The sequence below is a fragment of the Eschrichtius robustus genome, chromosome 4 (genome assembly GCF_028021215.1).
Source record: "Eschrichtius robustus isolate mEscRob2 chromosome 4, mEscRob2.pri, whole genome shotgun sequence".
Taxonomy (NCBI): Eukaryota; Metazoa; Chordata; class Mammalia; order Artiodactyla; family Eschrichtiidae; genus Eschrichtius; species Eschrichtius robustus.
In genome coordinates, this window is record NC_090827.1 from 86,731,765 (window position 1) to 86,754,376 (window position 22,612).

General features: G+C 39.3%; 1 protein-coding gene across 17 annotated transcripts in view; it reads left to right on the plus strand.

The window, feature by feature from the left end:
* The window catches only part of APBB2 (amyloid beta precursor protein binding family B member 2), a 365,031-nt gene that overhangs the window by 49,342 nt on the left and 293,077 nt on the right, over positions 1-22,612 (plus strand). For 12 of the 17 annotated variants that reach the window (XM_068543062.1, XM_068543063.1, XM_068543057.1 and 9 more), the window contains one exon: positions 14,180-14,336. The exons of the other annotated variants lie outside the window; for them this stretch is intronic. The gene's annotated coding sequence lies outside the window, so the exon portion shown is untranslated. The remainder of the gene's footprint in view (positions 1-14,179; positions 14,337-22,612) is intronic. 17 annotated transcript variants of the gene reach the window in all.

Below are 22,612 nucleotides of genomic sequence, written 5' to 3' on the forward strand. Positions count from 1 at the left end.
GTGCAGTGGGCAGATATGCCCACTCTACTATAGAACCTTCTCGGCTCTGCTGCTGAACCTCTCTGCTCTTTGGTTTCCTCCTTTGTACAGGAGCTGTGCCATGGGATGATCTTGAGGAGCGGGACATAGGTATAAAGGGCATGACACACTTACCCAATGTTGGCTCCTTTTCGGGTTTAAAATATGTTTCTGAGTCGTGCAATGGAGGGCTCCTGCTAAAGGGATTTCGGGCCGCAGCACACAGGTTGCAGAGGCATTTGGTGGACCGTGGTAGCCTCGAAACACCCCACCCTGCCAAGAAAGGCTGGTCTGGTAGAGTTGGGACTTGCTTTCAGCCAGTGTCTGACCTTCGGGTGGGCATGAGAGTGACATTGCTTTGTCAAAATACACCTTCTGGGCTCTAAACCTGACCTACTGCCCAGACATGTACCTTTTGGAAAAGGTTCCTAGGTGCTCCTGATGCCGGCCTGGCTTAGAGCCACTGCTTTAGACAAATCAGAGTGACTGTTAATCCATTCGGTTCTCACACCAGCCCTACGAGTTCCGTGCTGTCATTATGCCCCTTCTGCATGACACGTCCGAGGTCACACAGCCAGGATGGGGTGGAGCCAGGTTTTGAGCCCCAGCTACCTGGCCTTGGAGTCCGTGCCCTTGTCCCTCGTGTTGTCCCCCTCTCTTAATCAGAGATAGAATTGCCTTGGAAATGGGCTTTGGAGAGTGTAGCTGTTACTTAAGGGCTGGGGGAAATTTGGTAAGAACCAGCAGCTTCTTTTTTTACTGACCCTGCGTTATTTCTTGGCGTATCCTGGCCTGGTTCAGATTTCAAGAAGATTCATACGTTGGAGCAGTTGTGTGTCCTGGCGGGTGGGGATGAAGGCAGTAGAGCAAATTGACAGGCCCGCCTTGCATGTTTACTCCTTCCGCTCTCCCACTTATTGTTCAGTAGGGGTTAACTTGCTCCAGGGGTGAGAACTTGGGGGTCATTTCTTTGGCTTTTTTCACTATAGCCAAAATGCTGGACTGAGTGCCCTTCGATGGTGGCTGGTCCTTTGAGACAGCCTGAGGAGAGTGGCTTTCATTTCGTCTGTACTCGGAAGAGAGCGGAGCACAGTTCCCGAAGGCCTGCCGGCTCATGGCTTTAACAAGCCTGGCGTTAGATGGTCTTGGAGGACAGCTTTCACGCGGGAGCCGTTGCAGCCTGGGACAGAGTGTTTGATAGTCTGGGGCATACGTGCTTTAGACCGACCTGTCCAAGAAAGTTGTGGAGCCCTCAGACAAATGCAGCAGGTGTGAAAGAACGATAAAAACAGCCACTTGCTGTGTGCCGGCCACAGTGCTAAGGTCCTTTAGGACACTAGCCCTCATCCTCATGCCATCTGGAAGGTAGATGTTATGGCCCCCTTTTTATAGAGGAGGAAATGGACTCAGCAAGTTAAATGGTGAGCCAGTCTCAAGGTCACACAGGTAATAAGTGATGCAATCAGGATTTGAACCCATTTCTCTCAAGACTCCAAAGCCTGTGAACTTTCCTAACACTTTCCTAAAACTGTGCACTCAGCTTCACAGCAGACATTAATTTGCAGATAAAAGTTTTCTCTTCTCTCTTCCTAATAATAACATCAGGATTTACTTTTGGATAAAGCGAATAAAATAAACACTGCTAAATGTTATCCTGAAATGAAAAAAGGAAAAAGGAATGAATGAGTGAATGAATGAATGAATGGATGGACGAATGAAGCTGGATTGGTGATGGATTTAGAGAGCACAGGGAGATTCAGTGTCCTCAGGAGCTCTGGTAATTTCCTTCAGAACAATGTCTTTTGGGGATTTCTATCCCTTTTTTGTTAAAATGATACAGGATCTGGACCATGAAGGAGCAGTTTGTATTTTTAGCTACATTTAATTCCTGACTTCTTTACTCTTGAATTTTCCCCCTCAATTAACTGTATTCCTATTCCTCCCCTTTTCTTTTCTCCCGCTTGTCCTTTCTAGTAGGTTTTGCTTGCCAGTATTACTTGGTTTCAGGTGGATAAAGTATGTAATTTTAATAGTTGAGATTTCTTTGAAAAAGCCTGAGAAGAATTAATAAAGCCATATCTATCAGTGTATGAGCTATGAAAATATAGGATGAGCTTTCCAACAAATGTTATTATAATAATAATACTTACGGTTCCATTTCCACATCAGCCATTACAGATGCCCTGAGGAAACAAACATGGGGAAAATTAGATGTGATCATATTAATTATGATTTCACTTCTGTGGTTAAATAGATTTCCAGCTAGAGCTGGAGTTGCTTCTTAATTAAACAAATATTTCTTGAGGGCCTGAAATCTGCCGCACCGTGTACTAGTTTGTGATTTCACCTGTAAAAAAAACAGCACCATTTATGCTTTGAGTTGGTTTTTTAAATTCTTAGCAGCCGCTCTCAACATAATTTATTAGGCCAGAGTTTAGGAATGCTGTTCCATGAAAGCCCCTTTCCCACATGCTTGAAGGGTAATACGAATTACGAATTGCAAATACGAATCCTGGACTTAGGGTTTAGAATTTAGAAACTTTCATTAGATTTTTATTGAAACATGAGCTGTTTCATACACTGTGGATATCCTTAAATTATTATTAGCAAAATATCAAGTTACTTGACTTTAAAAGAAAATTTAATGATGACCAGAGGCATCAATTTGAAGTCCTAGTTCAAACTACTTATGATTTAAAATGAATCAGGTGACTTGCAGACTTGGATTGGGTGGCGAGACTGGGTAGAGCCGGGTTCTGGTCTCTGCCCATCAGCTGTGTGACCCTGGGTAAGCCTTTCAACATTCTGGGCTCTGGTGTGCTCCTCTGTTGAGTAAGGGATTGGATGGATATGCTGTGACATTCCTGCTGGTTCCTACTGGGTCAGACTCTGTGGGAAGAGAAATACAAGATGTTGACACATGGGCCAGTGTGTTGGAGAGAGAGTTTTTTTCTTGCTAGGGGGACTTTTTTTTTTTAATTATTATTTTTTTTAAAAATATAAATTTATTTATTTATTGCTGCGCTGGGTCCTCGTTGCTGTGCGTGGGCTTTCTCTAGTTGCAGCAAGCGGGGGCTACTGCTTCGTTGCGGTGTGTGGGCTTCTCATAGCGATGGCTTCTCTTGTTGTGGAGCACGGGCTCTAGGCACGCGGCCTTCAGTAGTTGTGGCACATGGGCTCTAGAGTGCAGGCTCAGTAGTTGTGGCTCACGGGCTTAGTTGCTCCGCGGGATGTGGGATCTTCCCGGACCAGGGCTCGAGCCCTTGTCCCCTGCACTGGCAGGTGGATTCTTAACCACTGCGCCACCAGGGAAACCCCGTAGGGGGACTTTTAAAATGAACTATCTAGAGGGGGTTGAAGGAACTACAGTCCATCAATCCATAAAGAATAAGAATACAGAAGTTAAAAAGAAATGATTGGGAGTTTCTTGTACTCATTCTGAACAACAATGCTGTACTCACCCCAATTCCCCGGTTATTGAAACCCAACCAGGAAAGGGACGTCCTTAAGGCAAGGACTAGCCTTTGTTTGACACATTGCATGTGCTCTACTGTTGCTAGGTAGGTTTGTGCCATTTTATACATTCTAGTAGGAATGGGTGATGGTTGGAGCTGGGCTGAGCAGTGCGTCTACATATTAGAAGCATATTTCTTATCTATTAGAAACTGCCACTGTTGGAGGAAAGAAACAAAGTGTGCTGCCTTAAAAGATTCATCAGTATTGAGCTGATTCAAACAGTTGGAGACTTGGGGGAGAAATTGGAGCTTAGTAAATGATTTCTTGCTGGTGCTGTTGTATTCCATTTCTCTCTGTTCATTTATGGAGAGAATGATGAATGTATCAAAGGGGTGGCGAAGTATATAAAGACCAGTGTTCCTTAAATCTTAGTAATTTATGGACCTCTTTATTTAAAGGAAAAATTTCTCACAAATTCCCAGTGCTAACATAAATATTTTTATTATGAAGTAGCTTAAATATGCCTGAACATAAAACTAGGTATAAACTCCTTATGCTTCCAGCTCTTATATAACTATAAAACAATGACAAATTTATAGCGTAAATTCAAGCAAAACCAATAACATTCAAATTAACATCAATTTATCACGACAGATAATCTTTTGGACTAAAATTAAACCTCTCCTTGGAAATGTGATCATGGTTCTGACAGCCAAAGCCCCAGTTCATTTCTCCTTCTATTTCCCTGTATTCAAACCTTCCTTCCTATAAAGCACCTTCATTTGGCCAGAATATATGATTTTGGTTTTAATTCAGCTTCATTTATTTTTCTTCCTTGTCCTTGATGATTAAATTTCTACTACTAGGTGCCATGACGATTAGAAACATAAAAGCAAACCCACTTTTGATCAAGCCAGAAGTTGGGACTTGGTGCCTCGTTGCATTGGGGTGGGTAGTGGAGGAAAGAGTAGGGTCATTGATACTTGCTTTACTGGGTTTCAGATTTGGGTGAGAGTGAATGGTGTCATTCAGCAAAATGTGGAAACAAAGGAGAAAAAGTAGGTTTTGAGAGAAGATGATTAGTTGGAGACGCAGGTTTCTAGCTGTGTGGTGGACTGGATACTCAAACACACTTCCTCACTAAAGCATTGTAATCTGGATAAAACATTTTTTAATGCACTTTTGGGATCACAGGAACTAAGACATCTCCAAAGTGTCAACCATGAATTAGTAAGGTAAAACCCAAGCTGGGAGCTTTCTGTGTAAACAAACACAGAAGACGGGTTGCCTTCACCAGTGTGGTTGGAGACTAAGCCTTGGGTGAGTGGCAATGTTAGAAGAGCCTGCATTCCATTAGGACCTGTAAAAGAAGCTAAAGTAGCCCAGATAGTGCCCATGGGCTTTTGGTAGAAGCTAATGCAAATCCTTTCTGGAGGAAGGCATGCCTACTTTAGACCTTAGGATTCTCCTAAGATCAACCAAATAAGAGTTCAGGATCAAAGATTTCCAACCCTACTGGAAAACGAGCCACCAGGAGTGAGGGTCATCAGAAACAAACAAAGAACAATAGGCTTAACCCTGAGGACTTCAGATATTAAAATTATCTGATACAGAATATAAAACAACCATTTTGAAATGCTTTAAGAAATAAAATATATAATCACAAATAAGTGCGGAGAGCATGAGATAAAAATTGACCAGGCTTGGGGAAGGGCAGTGGGGGAAGGATAAATTGGGAGTATGGGATGCACATTACCATTTATAAAATGGATAAACAACAAGGATTTACTGTATAGCACAGGGAAATATATTCAGTGTCTCGTAGTAAACAATAATGGAAAAGAAGTGAAAAAAAAGAATATATATATATATATATATATATATGTATAACTGAATCACTTTGCTGTATACCTGAAACTAACACAACATTGTAAATCAACTATACTTCAGTCAAAAAAAAAAAAAAAATGGGGACTTCCCTGGTGGTCCAGTGGCTAAGACTCCACATTCCCAATGCAGGGAGCCTGGGTTCCATCCCTGGTCAGGGAACTAGATCCCACATGCCGTAACTAAAGATCCCGCATGCTGCAGTGAAGATCCTGTGTGCCGCAACTAAGACCCAGTGCAGCCAAATAAATAAATAAATATTTTTAAAAAAATGACCAGGTATATTATTCAGCCATAAAAAAGAAGGAAATTCTGCCATTTGTGACAACATGGATGGACCTTGAAGGCATTGTGCTAAGTGAAGTAAGTCAAAGACAAACACTGTATGATCTCACTGATATGTGGAATCTAAAAAAAACCCCAGACTCATAGAAACAGAACAGATTAATTGTTGCCGGAGGTGGGGGATGGAGGAAATGGATGAAGGTAGTCAAGATACAAACTTCCAGTTACAAGAAAAGTAAGTTCTGGGTAGATAATGTACAGCATGGTGACTATAATTAATAAAACTGTATTGTATATTTGAAAGTTGCTAAGAGAGTAAATAGTCAAAGTTCTCATCGTAAGGAAAGAACTGTAACTATGTGAGGTAATTGATGTTAAACTTATTGTGGTAATCATTTTGCAATATATACATAGATCAAATTATGTTGTACACTTTAATACAATGTTGTATGTCAGTTATATCTCAATAAAGGGGGTGTGTGTACAAGGGCAACATAAATCTAGGTGTTTTGTTGTTATTGGAAAAAAATCAACCAGGCAGATTTGGGGAAAAAAAGCAAGAACAAAACCTAAGGGAAAAAATTACAACTGTTGACATAAAAACTCAATAAATTAGATTAGGAAGAGCTAAAGAAGCAATTCATGAACTAGAAGAAAAGATTTGAAGAAAATAACCAGAATGTAACATAGAAATAAAAAGAAAAACATGAAGGTGTATTTGAAGACTATAAAGCCTATGATGAAATCTGTTCAGAGTCCCAAAAAGATGATAGAGAAGATAGAGGGAAGTAATATTTGAGAATCTAGTGTACAAATAATTTCCAGAGAGAATTCATAAAGAACATAAATGACCGGTGTTCCTTAAATCTGAGTAATTTATGGACAAGATAAGGGCAGAAGCACAGCATATACCAATAGGATAAACAAACAGAAATCCACACCTAGACATAGGAAACCTTAAGTTCACCAAAATAAGAAAGATGATTTTAAGAATACCCAGAAAAGAAAGATAGATTGTTAATCAAGGGAATAATAGACTGACAGCTGACTTCTCAGCAATAATGGAAGCTGGAAAAATATTTTCAAAATGCTGAAAGAACATACTATTGGTTGTATATCAGCAAAACTGTCATTCAAGAAAAAGGCAAAATATGCTTTCCAAAAAAATTAAACCTTACCACAGCCGACCTGTACTAAGAAACTTCTTAAAGGATGTGCTTCATGAAGAAGAAAGTGATTCCAGAAGGAAAGTCTGAAATGCAAAAAGGAATGATAAAGAAATCGGTAAACTTGTAGATAAATCTCATTAAAATTAAATTTAGGTCCTCAGTCATATTAGCCAAATTTCAAGGCACATGTGGATAGTGACTACTACATTGAACAACACAAATATGGCACATTTCCATCATCGAAGAAAGTGCTGTTGGACAGCTCTGTTGTGGAATCATGTAAGGGAAATACACTAAGATAATATCTGCAGTTCATTGATTTCAGTTGCCACTGTTCATAAGAGCCACCATTATACTATGTGTATAAGATTTTAAGAAAAACATTGGCAAAAATTTTTAAGATGCCGTTTTTGTAAGGCACATCTCCATATTACCTGTGTGAAAATGGAACAAATGTGCCTCTTAGAATGGATGCAATATGGAGTTAGAGCATGAATGAACCGGGAGTTGAGATCCAAGTAGGTTGGACATAGAATAGTCAAGAGAGAGAAAGCATGGTGTGTACTTGGCATAGAGCGGGTCTCAATAAATGTTTGATGAATGAATGGGTGATGTATCGGATGGGCGTCTTCAGACTATCCTGGTAGCTGGACTTGGCATCCTGGTCGAAGTCACCCAGAAAGTTTGTATGAAGTGTGAGGAGAGTCAGGATGAAGCCTTGGTGAACACCATTGATATTCTAGTGGTCATATAGAAAGGAGCCTAAGAAGGAGCCCGAGAAAGAACTTTCAGAGAGGTGGGGAAGAACCAGAGAGAACTCAGGCCACCTGAGAACAAAGGGTGAGGAGGTGAGATGCTGCAAGGACTCTGTTAAGATAAGGCATATGTGTTCCTGAATAAGCATCAGCCTGCCCTATGTGATAGGAGAAGCACTGAGAATCACAAAGGCATCAGTGATTATTTCCGCCAGAGCATCTGAGGAGGCTTCATGAAGGAGGTGATATTTGGGCTGGGCCTCAAAGGACGAGTAATTGGCACATCAGAGTAATAGGGTGGGACAGTCTAGGCAGGTGGAGTAACACAACAGCGTGAAATTGTGAGAAGGTGTGAAGCCCTTGGCAGTAACTCCTCATGAGGCCGACTTCACCGTGTCCAGCTTTTTTCTAGGTAAAGGGCTAATGTTGGTGAAGGAGCATGCGTTCCCTAAGATCAGAAGCATACTTCTACTCATCTTAAGTTGGAATGGAAGGCAGTTAAAATAACTGCATACCTGACCAGACACCTCCCTAATGCTCCGAGTAGACCACACTTTATATATGATTTCTCCAACATTATCTCAGGTTATACAGTTTATTACTGAATTTTGGGATTTAAGTTCTGTATGAATGCCTATGGTATATTATTAGGATGATTAATCATATGCCATCCGTAGACTAGAGAGTGGGAAACAGATTTAGCTTGCTAAAGTTCACCAGATCAGAGTGCTAAGAAAATATGCGGCAGATAAGACTTGGGCAAAAATCCCAGATTCTTGATTTAAAAGCTGTGTAACATCAGTCAAGTTATTTGACCGCTTCATGCTTCAAGTTTCCCCATTTAAAAATAGACATAATAATAGTTCCTACTTCGGGATGGATGTGAAGATTAATAGAAAGCACTTAGCAAAAGAGTTATTCATTATTATAATAAAAAAATTCCAGTACTTTTTTCCATAAGGAAATACACTGTATCAGTGGTTCCCAGCTGTGGGAATGATGTGCATCAGCGTCATTTGGGGCCAGTTAGAAAAATAAAGATTCGTGAACACTACCTCAGACCTAGTACATCAGAGCACCTGGGCTTTGGACTTTGTATTTTTTGATAGGAACTCCAGGTTTAGGAACCCTTGCTCTTGGGCTGAGTAGCATTTTGGTCATTTTTTTTTACCTGCATATTTACTTTCTTCTTTGCTCTACAGTATTTTGAACATTGGCTCTTGGTATTTGTTGAGTATGTGATCTTTCAGGTTTTTAATCCAGGAGATCGTTGTGTGACTCTTCACTCCGGTACCTTCCTTTCTCTTTCTCCTCCTTTCCTCATCTACCTCCCCATCATCCCATATTGAATTTTTAGACAGTTGGGTTGACTTATCTCCTGGACGGCCTAATTCTCAGCACCTCCCCCCCCAATCTCTTTTAAATAGATTTTTTAAAGAAACTTTGTAAAGGCAGACATTTGGCATGTTAAAATTGAACTTCGGGTTACACTAAAATTAATAATTCAACTTTTTTTATCCTTTGAAAAAAATGACTACAGGAAATGCTTCTAAAATAACTTATATTCCCCCCGTTAAAACTGAGGTTGTGTTTGGATGGATTCCAGCATTTGTTCTTTTTCCTTGGGAGGGGGGTAAGATGTGGGAGTGTTCTCCATGCCAAAATACACAAATTTAATCCCTCAGACCTAAGAGTGCCTTTCATATGACGGCAGTTATTTGGTATATTGTAAAATGTAGCCTGGGAGATTTAAGAAATAAAATATTTACTGTATTTAGATCAATTAGAATATTCCTTTTAACTTTTGTGTGTGGATATTTTGGTGAAAAAAAAATCATTGTACTGCAGCAGAAGTAGCCTTGCTAGTTAACTCTGTTTAGTTCATGTATTTTGCATTTCATTTGGATGAGGAAATGTCGGCTTCATTAGGGCAGAAATTTTTTTCAATGCTAAACCCCCAGCGCCTAGAATAGTGCTTGGCACATAGTGAGTGTTTAATAAAACTGTACGAAGTGAATGAGGTAATAATTAACCAACCCAAACTAAAAACCACATCTACCACTTCTCACTGAGAAATTTCCTCAAGGGCTTGTGAAGGTAACAATACCTGAAATTTGTCTGGTATTCGGATTAGAGGCTGCCTGCATGTTCCCGTGGCCCCCTGTGCCTCTCACAAATCACACTGAGTCCCTTCACTTAGGTCCTTGCAGGAAGGGACTGGGTCTCTTGTTCATGGTTTTATCCACAGTGCTGTATCTGGCAGGTTTGTAGTTTCCTAAGTAAATATTTGTTGAATGAGTACATAAAGCTTAAAAATATTCTGTAATGCCTTTATATTTGGTTTCATTGGTTGGCAATCCCATGAAGCTGGCTGTTTTACAAATGATGGAACTAAGGTTAAAGAGTGTAAATTAGTTATTCCAGAAAGCCTTGGGTCATAAGTAGCAGAGCTGGGACCACAACCTCTATGTCTGCTGATTTCTTTGTCCCTTGTTCTTTCCGGAACAGCCTTTAGAACATTAGAAAGCATAAATTCCCTCCCCACCTCCCCCAACTGTTGAAACCCCCTTTACTTAAGAGCATGACATGGGACATTACTGGTGAAACCTTTTCCAAATTGTCATAATGTCTCCACAGACTTTGTTGGGTGGCAGTTTTGCTTACTTATAATAGATTCTTTTCAGTTTCTGCTGATGGGTAATTTAAAACAAACCCAGCCCTCTCCCAAACATTTTAAGATGTGAAATTATCAGTACTTTCAATCTAAGATTTTAAAATCAAATTTCCAGTGCCATGAGAGGAATGGTCTCTGACATAGTCTTGCCTGATCATTTTGAGAGAGAAATTTCAGAAGTATTGAATTGGCTTGGCTGATATTTCTGGAATCAGGCTCAAGAAGGAGAAACTTTCCCTTTGATGTTAAAATAGGAAAAAAAAAATGCTGGCCATCCATTTAAGATTCTCGGATGGTGGCAGTGTCTTGGGGTACGTTTTGCCAAAGGCATTCACTGAAGCTAAGGAACCAAACAACACACAGCCAAGGTTCCAAGTAAGAAAGGATTTCAAAATCAGTGCATCCGATCTAATTCTAATTTGTTTAGTCTCTATTGAGAAAGATAATTTGGTGACTTCAGCAAGATTATGGCCAAATTGATTGGCAGGTCAGAGTTTATTCTACCAGACTGCTAAATTTAAACTTACTGTCATTACCTTACAAATGACTTCTAAGAGTTCCTTGAACAATACTTACCACCAAGCTTTGATTTCATTGTGAAATAGCAACAAGAATCTGATTCCTTTTGCCATCTGTGGACCTTAACCTTTAGCATCCGATCTGAGGCACAGAAAAGAATGAATAAACTGTCGATATTATTGTCTTTCCTTCAGGATCCAGCCGTGGAAATAGATGGTGGGGACTTCAGGAGCAGTTTGGGGCGGAAAAAATTCGTGTTTTCTTTTTCGAGGGTGCCTGACTCCTGAGATGAGGCGGGAGGGAGCCATTGTATTGGTCCCGGCACTCACAAAGGGAGCTCACATCATCCCTGGATGTGGCTTTTTTATTAGTGGCTTCACAGTTCCTGCCTTTGTGGCCCTGCTGCACAGTAGGCAAGGGGTGACGGAGGGAACTCAGTGAAGGCTTTTCGGGGAGTGTTTCTGAGTCTGTCACTGCCATCTGTCCTCTTGCCTCCCTTGCTCGTCAGGCTGTTCACATGTTGTGGGACTCGTAGGTTTCTGACTGATGTGACATGGGCGCTGTAGGTAAACGCTGAGAAAGAAGTGGAGGTGAGCAGTGTTCCTGTACATCACTTAGAGGAAGAGAGAAAAGTCCTGCTCATCCCCAAGCTTGTAGCAGGCGTAAGATAAGAAGCATTAGGATTATTTTATTTTAGTTTTTAGTGACTCTCTTCTTTTCTTTTCCTTTCTTTCCTTTTTTCTTTTCTTTTTCCTCCCTCCCTCCCTCCCTTTCTTTTTTTTTTAAACAATGTTTTATTGAAGTATAACTGACCTATAAAACTGTTAGTTCCAGGTACACAACATAGTGATTCACTGTTTCTGTACTTGACAAAATGATCCCCACTCTGTTTCTTAATTTTTGAAATCAGTAATCTCTCTCCCCTAAAACTTGAGTTGTTCTGGAAGGAAGAGGCTCAGACTTGATGCCTGATCATTTAGTAGATGATTTACTTCCAACACTGGGGCGAGCATGCATCCCTCCTCTCTCTTACAGGTGGCTCACAGGTGCCAGTGTCGTTTTCTCTTGTTGAAAACCTCTTGTCCTGCTTTGAGCAGTGGGACTGTGCTGTCATCATCAGGGCAAGTACTAGGACCAAAAAGCTTTCAGCATGACAGGCGGTTTCTGTTCAAGACACCTGCTGCCCAAGCACACTGCAACCATTGTTTCTCTGACGGAACGGGTTCTGGGCAGAGCCTCGTCTATTTCAGGCAGCCTTTGAGTCTCTGGTTTTTTTCCTGCATGCATTTCATTTTTGATGGAATAAATTTCTCTCTCGTTCTACTGGTTTTGCTGATGTGAATTTAACATGTGCTGGTGGTTCATACGAACTTGTATTTCGAGGAGTGCACGCTGAGATGTTGTAGTGGCGGAAAGAGCACTTGGTCCCAGTGGAACCAGGCGATCTGGGCTCTCATCCCTGCCCCACCAGCTGTGTGGCCTTGGGAGAGACATTTGACCTCCCTGGGTGACAGTGTCCTCATTTGTAAACTGAGGAGGTTGGCTTCTTAGAATGATGGACTGCCAAGTACCGTAGTGTTAAGATTCTACCATTGTGTTTTGTGTTTTCTGAGATGCTAGGAGTATCAGAGATGGAGTGTGGCAGTGTTCACTAAGGGTTCTGCCCCTGTGAAATCATAAGTAACGCCAGGAGGCACTCTTTTTAATTAAGTGACAATTGTATGGCATGTAGTGATAGAGAAGTTTGGATGCATTAGTTAAGGGAGAGGAATAACTCTGGTCTTCTTGTTTCTTTGTGACAAGTTTGCAAAATAACAAGATTTCTCGTTTCTGGAAAAGTAGTCGTTCAGCCCTGGGAGTGTTATTGGACACTCGGGTTTTGAACTTCTAAATGAAGAATTACAGAGTTCAGATAAATGAAGACTTTTAAATTTTAGCTCTTATTGTTCAGAAAAGAGGAAACCCACATATCAGGCTAATATAGTGTATCGATATACCATTTCTGATTTGCATTCCCATACTGTTTAATAAGAAAAACCTTATTTAAAAATATTCTAATTCTACAAACAATATGTTTTAATTGTAGAAAACTTGGAAAATACTGAGATGTAAGCACAAATATTTCTAATTCCATGACCCAGAAATAGCTATTATTGTTCATAATTTGGAGTCTTTAGATTGTATACACTCAGTCTGTAGAACAAAACTGGGATTATACCACAGGTACATAACTTGATATCTTGCTTTTTTCCTGCCGTGTTCCTTTCAAAATGATTTTTGTGACAGAGGTTCAAATGAAGGTGGAGATTAATGTAATATTATGCTTGCCACACTTGTGACGGGGTCTGCTTTGACTTACAGAAATAGAATTGTGGACCTAGTATCTGAAAATAACGTATGTCTCATTCCCTCTTGAACAGGCTTTCAATACTTGGCATATATTGATGTTGTCATAACTATTGCTATAATTAACAAAGACTTCTTAAGCTATTCTTAATTGTTCACTAATTGCTTTTATAGGATTCCCTCATTTGAGTTTTCTGTTTCTAAATTGCTAGCTGCGATATCAGTGGGCCTAAGTTATTTTAACAGTTTTTCTGAATGCCTTGATTCTTCAAGCTGAAGCCTAGTAGCTAGTGTGGGCCAGGCCACAGGTTTGGCATGAAGTAGGATAGTTAAATGATTCCTTTTGCCTGAATATATTATACATTTGATAATATTTATGATTCACTTGAATATTGGTTTTCATATATCATTTTCCTCTATTAGGAAATGAAAGATGATTAGTTTCCCCTTTGGATTATTTAGCCTATAAAATTTTCTGTTACACCATTCACTTTGCCTTGAAAATACATTCTAAATCCTGAACCACGTTGGAATTTTTTATGACCTTTCCCTTATGTGTCTTTTGGTAGTGCCCTTTGAAGTCCTGAAATGTTTTTGTATTTGATTGAGATTAAATCTGGGTTTCATTTTACTTTTTAAAACATATTGAGCAAGTTAATTTTCTGTTCGGGTTCCTAAGGGGAATGATTCCAGCCCTCTGTGTCCCAAGAATCCAGACTGAGCCTTGCCAGAACATTCCTGTGGTTTTCCACAGGGCAGATGCATGTGTTCGTGAAATTTTAGTTGTAGCTCGTGTTTTCTGTGGTTAATTAAAACATCTGGCTTTTAAATTTTCCGCAAACAGAGCATAAGTGTTTGGCCAGACCTTTTCAGTAATGATTAAATACTTCAGTCCTCCCCTCGGAATAGCCCGAACTTGTCTTTAGGACACCTTATAAACTGTCGTCTCTGTTCATTAATGATTTTAAACGTTTGGAAGATGCTGGGGATTATCCTGCCAAACATACACTCCTGAGAGAGAGTTTGTGACTGTGAATCCCTCTAACGGCTTCCGGCCTTCGCCCCTCCAGGTCGGAGCTGCCGTGGGGTGAGCAGCTGCTCTCCGTAGCCAGGCATGCTGTGGTCGGCTCTGCCCAGCCGTGGAACAGAAACATTTGCTGGATGGAAAATCCATAAAAGAAAGCTCCTGTGAAAGCCTGAGACAGACGATAACTTAAGCAAAATCAGGTTGGTATAAGATAAGAGAGGCTGGGTAAAATGGACTGGGTCAGATGGGGAAGGTGATTTTGTTCATTCCATGGAGTGTTTCTGAGACAGTCCCAAATAATCATTCCCAGTTATTTGAGAGATTCCTAGCATTGTACAGATGGCAGGTCTAGCCTGACAGACTTCTGTGTACAGTGTATTGTGGTCTTCCTTTCTTTCTCTTCCTTGTTCCTCTCCTCTGTCCCATCCTCTCTCTTAGAAAAGAGAGGAGGATCTTAAGCTTAAGCAAACGTGTAAGAAGCCACAAGCAGAGGTCACCCATAATCACTCCATGATCTGGGCTTTATTTTGGAGAGCAAGCCATGTCCTCGAGAAAGCCTGGACTCGTACTTTCAGAGACTTGCCCTCATTTGTGTTTCCACACTAAGAAGGGTAGGTTGTGAAGACTTGCCAGATCTTTGAGGGGGAGGGGTTCTTCTGTGTGTGCTCCTTCGGTTTGCGTGGCAAGTTTTTACTTACTTTTATCTCCCCCCAAACAAAAGCTAGCAACACATTCATTTTCAGCAGTGTGTGCACTTGGCATTAAGATACATAGGATGGAGGAGAAGAAATGTCCTGAAAATAATTGGAATGTGACTAAATGCCACATAGCCTCACTGTGGACCAGGAGAAGGAAACTGTGTAAACAACCTCACATGTGGCAGTAAGGTGGGAAAGAATTCATTCTGAGAAAGAATATCATACAGGGACAGGCACTGCAAACACTTTCTGTTGAATATTCGGTGGTTAACTCAGCATTACACGTAATAAGCAGTGGATAAATACTCAGCAAAAGGGAGGGAGTCGGCGGTCCTGAGAGCCTGTGAAGTAGTGAACGTCTCTTGGCTTTGCCCACCCAGCATCCCTTTCCTCCCCCTTTCAATAAATCACCCAGATTTCCCCTGGGCTGTCAGTCACCCTTGCTTTGTTCTCAGCCCATGTAGTTAGAGGAGGTGACTCCACTGCCTCTTTCATGGGCATGTGACATCAGCTTGGCTAGTCAGGGTCACAGGGGTCCGTTATGGAGGTTTGGAGTTATGAAACTGTTGCAAAGAGGTTTTTCCTTTCTGTGGGTTTGTTAAGCCAGAGCTGCTAGTGACCCTCTTTTCTACCGCGTAGGGAGAACCTTTCTGAGAATGAAGTCAACACAGAGGAAATCAGAGCAGGGAGATGGAGGAAAAGGAATGGGGATGAGGGGGACACATGCACATATACACCCACCCTACACCCACAACTTACGGCCGTGGATTCAGCAGCCCCTAAAGCCAGCAACTCTAGTTTCACTCTCCAGGCAGGTTAGCTAGTTAGTTTGAATTAGGTGTCCATCGCTTACATCTAAAAACATCCTTCCGGGTGGGAGGTCTTAGCATGATATGACTGTGGCATAGTCCCCGTCCTCACGGGCTTCGCAGTGATAAGCCAGATCAGTATTAGGTTAGCTGACCCACAGTGTGAAAAATGTATCACTAGAGGTAAGAACTAAGTTCTGTGGGAGTGGAAGAGATGGGGAATTATGAATTCTGCTGGCTTGGGGAGAGACCAGCACAGAGAGCTGTTATTTAACAAAGGAGAAACAGGAACATTTTTAGAACTGTATGTAATTCAATTACTTGCTTTTTGAGTCTGAAAGAAAGGGAGGCTTTCCAGAGCGTATAGTTAATTGCAGATAAGGAAGATAATTTCAGAGCTTCGCCAGCAGTAGTCTTGGTATTTACTGTACACACGATTGTGTCGGGAGCAGCCAAATGAGAGGTTATCAGAAAGTTGCCCAGAGTTTATTTGAACACCACAGGGGAGCAGCTGCTCTTCTCACCAAAACGTCAGTTGGCTTTCTGGTGTCAGCAGAATTCCGGGTGCGTCATGAACTTTGTTTCTTCTTCTCCGTGTTAGGCTTTATGATTATTATTTTATTTTTTATGATTGACCTTGTTTGACTTTTAAACAATTAATAGTCTTTATTTTGGGGAAGCAGTTTTAGGTTACAGAAAAATTGAGCAGAAAGTAGAGTTTCCATACCCATAGCCCTGAGTTTTCTCATTATATTATTAACGTCTTGCATTAGTGTGATGTATTTGTTAGTTGATTAGCCAATATTGATTTATTATTATTAACTAAAGTCCGTAGTCTACATTAGAGTTCACTGTTTGTGTTGTACACTGTGGGCTTTGACAACCTGCCTTTTGAACCAGCCTTTCGATAGGGATCGTGTTGAATCTCCAGATCAATTTGAGAAATATTGCTGTCTTACCAATGTTAAGAATTTTGATCCGTGAACATGGGATGTGTTTCCATTGACTTAGGTCTTTTTAAATTTCTTTCAACGTGTTTTCGTTTGTTTTTTAAACATCTTTATTGGAGTATAATTGCTTTACAATGGTGTGTTAGTTTCTGCTTTATAACAAAGTGAATCAGCTATACATATACATATATCCCCATATCTCCTCCGTCTTGCGTCTCCTGTCTCCCTCCCACCCTCCCTATCCCACCCCTCTAGGTGGTCACAAAGCACCGAGCCGATCTCTCTGTGCTATGCGGCTGCTTCCCACTAGCTACCTATTTTACGTTTGGTAGTGTATATATGTCCATGCTACTCTCTCACTTTGTCCCAGTTCTCAGGGAACACAGCTTACACTTCCTTGTTAAATTTATTACAATGTATTTTTTTTTTCTTTTTGATGCCTGTATAAATGGAATCATTTTTAAAATTTCACTTTCAGAGTGTATATACATTGTTAGTGTATAGAAATACAGTTGTTTTCTGTATATTACTCTTGTTTTCTTCTACCTTGTTGAACTTGTTTATCAGTACTAGTAGTTTGTTAATTGTGTATATGACTTCTTTAGGATTGTCTATATACCAGATTATGCCATCTGTGAATAGAGATAGTTTTATTTCTTGTCCAATATGGATGTTAGTATCATTTTACAGTGATTTGAAAACTTTACCGTGACATGAGAACTACAAAGTAACATGTTATGGAGATTCTAATGAAATCATCCTATTCTGTAGCTTTATGAAAAGGACAAAGGATGGTATTTATGAAATTTATCCCCTCGTAATTGAGCTAGTAACTCAGTCAGTGAGCTTCTTAGCCATTCCTGTATCTTCTTTGGGGAAATATCTGTTTGAATCCTTTGCATATTTTTATATTGGGTTATTTGTCTATAAGTCCCTTTTTGGATTTATGATTTGCACATATTTTCTCCAGTCTCTGGCTTGTCTTTTTGCTCTCTTAATGGTATCTTTTGAAGCTCAAACATTTAAAATTGTGATGAAGTTCAATTTATCATTTTTTTCTTCCAAAGCTTATGATTTTGATGTTTCTAAATACTCTTTGCCTAACCAAAAGTTGCTAAGATTTTCTCATATGTTTCTTTCAAAACTTTTGTTGTTTTAGCCCTTACATTTAGGTCTATGATCCATTTTGAGTTAAGTTTTGTGTATGGTGTAAGGTTCAGGTATATGTTCAATTTCTTTTTTCTCTTCTCCTCTTCTCTTCTCTTTTCTCTTCTCTTCTTTCTCTCTCTCTCTTTTTTCCATATGGATATCCAGTTGTTCCAGCACCATTTGCTGAAAAGATTATCCTTTACCTATTGATTTATTTCAGCACCTTTGTAGAAATTTATTTATTTTAAAAAATTAATTAATTAATTTAATTTGTGTTTGGCTACGCACTGGCTTTCTCTAGTTGCGGTGAGTGGGGTCTACTCTTCATGGTGATGCGCGGGCTTCTGATTGCGGTGGCTTCTCTTGTTGCAGAGCGCGGGCTCTAGGTGCGCGGGCTTCAGTAGTTGTGGCACGTGGGCTCAGCAGTTGTGGCTCGCGGGCTCTATAGCACAGGTTCAGTAGCTGTGGCACATGGACTTAGTTGCTCTGCGGCATGTGGGATCTTCCCAGACCAGGCCTCGAACCTGTGTTCCCTGCATTGGCAGGCAGATTCTTAACCACTGCACCACCAGGGAAGTCCCTGTAGAAGTTTAATTGACCATAAATGTAAGAGGTTTTCTTTTTTTTTTTTTTGGACTCTCTTCCTTATGCCAGTACCACACTTCACTTAAGTTTTTGCAATACAATTTTTCTATGAAAAAGGTTTGTTCAAGAAATGGACCTAAGCTGCAGTATAGCTCCCTTTTTTTAAAAAAGAAACCATTGTATCTTTGCTACTTTTCATCTCAGTTCCTGTTTGAGTCACTCTGTTAAAAGTATTAGTCTCTGGTTATTTCTCTTTGGGATAACAGTGGAAATCTGAAGTCGTAGGAGAGAATGCAAATCAGTCTAGATGCATTTTCTAGATTATTTTATTTCCAAAAAATACTTTGTTTTTCATAAAAGTGGTAAGCATTTTTATGCCCATTATCCATTTGTATAAAACAGACTAAATTAAATTTTGTCATTACCTCTGTCTTAATCATTACCAATAATTACTGGCTGAAAGATTTATACATTTGGTATATTATTTCAAGCATATCAAGTATTTTCATTAATGGTTATATGAATTGGGTCTTTTATACAGAAAAAGGTAAATTTCACAAAACAATTATTTTACCAGATGGAAACTCTATGAATTGAAATGTCTTGGGTTTTGGGATTATAGTATGGTTTTATGTTTTCTGAAAATTGAACATTTTTTGTAATATAATTAAAATGCTAGCTACATTTTTATATCTAACTGTGCTATTTTTGCCTTTGTGTTGGTATGGTTCTCAATAGACTGCTGTGGAGACATTAAAATAATTATATTAGAAACACGAAGACTGCAAATTTATTTCTCTTTAGTTATAACTGTAAAAATTGTGAACGCATTAGAGGTTAAAAAGGAAAAAAAGTCAGTGCTTTATTGTGATGTTTGGATTCCAGTTGGCCTTTTTTTTGTTTTCTAGTAAAGTTACAATTTTGTTTGGGGAATGACTTTTATTTTTAATGTGAAAAAAATATAAATTTAGTCTTGGTGAAATTCAGAGACATTTCTCTTCTCTGGCATATAGCTAAAAGCTGACTTCTGCTATTGGACTTTAATCAGATATTAAAATCACATGATTAGATTTAGAACATGTTTTCTGCCGTTGCATTAGTGGGTCAAGACATGCCTGCCTGTTCCCGGAGGGTTCAGTTCTCCAGGATGGCTTATCTGCTTCCTGCTCTTTCTTGTAATCTTCTCATTTCCACCTGGGTAGAGCTGACGTGTTTCGTTACCTGGCCCCTTTGCTTTCCTTGCAGTCCTCTGGCTGATAATGTCACTTCATAAAAATGCACCCATGGGCAACATGGAATTACTCTTTTTATTTTCATTTAAAAGAAAAAACAGTAGGTAAGCTTTCATTTATTTCTCTAGGACGTGGGTATCATGAATTTTTTAACCCAGTCACTCCTTTCTGTCCTTTCTTTCTCTTTGGTGCCCTTTTAAAAATCTTTGTGACCTATTTGCAGAATGATGAATGACCTTATGAGGAGTGTAGTATAATGTTCTAGGAGGATACGGTCCTATTGGTCTCGTTTTTCTTAGGGAGCTGAAACATACTAGGGCTGGGTGAGGGTAACTTCTTAACTGCCCTTTATTCTGAATAGAGCCTTGTGTTGACTGAAGTTAGGGGTTCGGAATGACTGAGCCGTTGCAATTTGAGTTGTGGTACAATTACATTTTGTGAAGGCTCCTGCCTATTTATAATCATTTGGTTGCAGAATCAGATCAACTTGGTCATATTCGGTGAGCCTGATGCAAGAACAAAGAGCGTGTCTGGAACTTGCTTTCGTTAGGAGAAACCACATTCTTGTGTAAACCTCTAATAAGGATGTTGATGATAAATATATGTACTGTATTAATAGAATTTGGAATATTACATCTTTTGACTTTTTGCTTGTCTTTATATTTTTTATGTTAAATAAACTGTGAGGTATTAAATTTCCTTTAAAAGTCTTCAAAGGTACCATAATCCAGTGACATGTAGTCAGTTTATTTTAGTGTAATTACTGATATAAGCACAAGCAGTAGTTTCTCAGTCCCATAGTGACCTGTAATGAATAAAACATTTAATTTGATTAGACTGTCCGAATAAGACCTATACTATTCATGACACGATAACTGTTCAGAACTTCTGAAGTTTACAAATTGATTACTGTCTGCTCAGATAAGAATTGATCTTCATTTATAAACAAAAATAAGTCTATTGGATGTTTTTACATAGACAGTATCCAAGCCAGTCATTTATTTAGAAAATGAATATCAACATCAGTCTAGCTTACATTAGGAAGTTGCTCTGTGCAATTTGCTAGTGTGCCCTTTTTTTTTTTTTTTCCACACACACACACTGTATTTTATTTTTACAAGAGATAAATAGACTGACACCAAGCATTGTACATGGATGACCACAACAAAAGCAACAATGATTGCAATTACCAAACATGAAACACACTCATACTATGTCATAATATTGACATTTAGTCCAGTAATCCTCCACTGTAACAGCTCCTTTACTTTGCAGTGAAAATTGATTTGTATATTCTTTGCCTCTGAGACCTTGTGGGATTTTTTTTTTTTTTAATTCAGACAGAAAGTCACAAAAATTATAATCATCCTCATCAGTTCACTCAGTCCCATGTAATTAATTTTTTTTTTTCATCTTGATCTTTTTTTTAGCACTTTCATGAGTTCATCAGTTTTTCATTAGAGTTCTGAAAATGCTTATTCATTCAGTTCAGCAGTACAGTCAGTTACCAGAAACCTGTACTTGTCAGAGTCTTTTCCATGAATTTCTTGAAGATGAAACCCTTTTATAGGAACATATTTGCAAAAGCATCAGAGTACACCCAGAACTGTCTGTAAATGACAAAAGACTTAAAAATGACCACAGTTAAAGATTTGATGAAAGTTCATAATAATGCAGTTGACAAGAAAATTAGTTATTTCTGAGATATACATTTTTAAAGTAATAACTAGGATTATTACTTATAACATTATACCAGAACATATAAGATTTTTAGAAATTTCATGTAATGTCTGAAACATTTATATTAACATATTTCCATACATATTTCCATACAAATACAAATATAAGATTTTTAGAAATTTCATGTAATGTCTGAAACATTTATATTAACATATTTCCATACAAATAACCCAATGAAAGTTTAGTATTAGTTGTTTTGTTTGTTTGTTTTTTTATACTGCAGGTTCTTATTAGGCATCAATTTTATACACATCAGTGTATACATGTCAATCCCAATCGCCCAATTCAGCACACCACCATCCCCACCCCACCGCAGTTTTCCCCCCTTGGTGTCCATATGTCCATTCTCTACATCTGTGTCTCAACTTCTGCCCTGCAAACCAGCTCATCTGTACCATTTTTCTAGGTTCCACATACATGCGTTAATATATGATATTTGTTTTTCTCTTTCTGACTTACTTCACTCTGTATGACAGTCTCTAGATCCATCCACTTCTCAACAAATGACTCAATTTCGTTCCTTTTTATGGCTGAGTAATATTCCATTGTATATATGTACCACATCTTCTTTATCCATTCGTCTGTTGATGGGCATTTAGGTTGCTTCCATGACCTGGCTATTGTAAATAGTGCTGCAATGAACATTCGGGTGCATGTGTCTTTTTGAATTACGGTTTTCTCTGGGTATATGCCCAGTAGTGGGATTGCTGGGTCATATGGTAATTCTATTTTTAGTTTTTTAAGGAACCTCCATATTGTTCTCCATAGTGGCTGTATCAATTTACATTCCCACCAACAGTGCAAGAGGGTTCCCTTTTCTCCACACCCTCTCCAGCATTTGTTGTTTGTAGATTTTCTGATGATGCCCATTCTAACAGGAGTGAGGTGATACCTCATTGTAGTTTTGATTTGCATTTCTCTAATAATTAGTGATGTTGAGCATCTTTTCATGTGCTTCGTGGCCGTCTGTATGTCTTCTTTGGAGAAATGTCTATTTAGGTCTTCTGCCCATTTTTGGATTGGGGTGTTTGTTTCTTTAATATTGAGCTGAATGAGCTGTTTATATATTTTGGAGATTAATCCTTTGTCCGTTGATTCGTTTGCAAATATTTTCTCCCATTCTGAGGGTTGTCTTTTCGTCTTGTTTATGGTTTCCTTTGCTGTGCAAAAGCTTTGAAGTGTGCCCTTTTTAAGAATGAAAAAATTTTAGTTTTTCCTGCATTCTTCATGCTGCTGAGGCCCTTTGAAGACAGAATTTAGAATCTTAGTAACTCCTCCGTGCTTGGTTTCATAGGGGTGGTTTTCTTGACGAC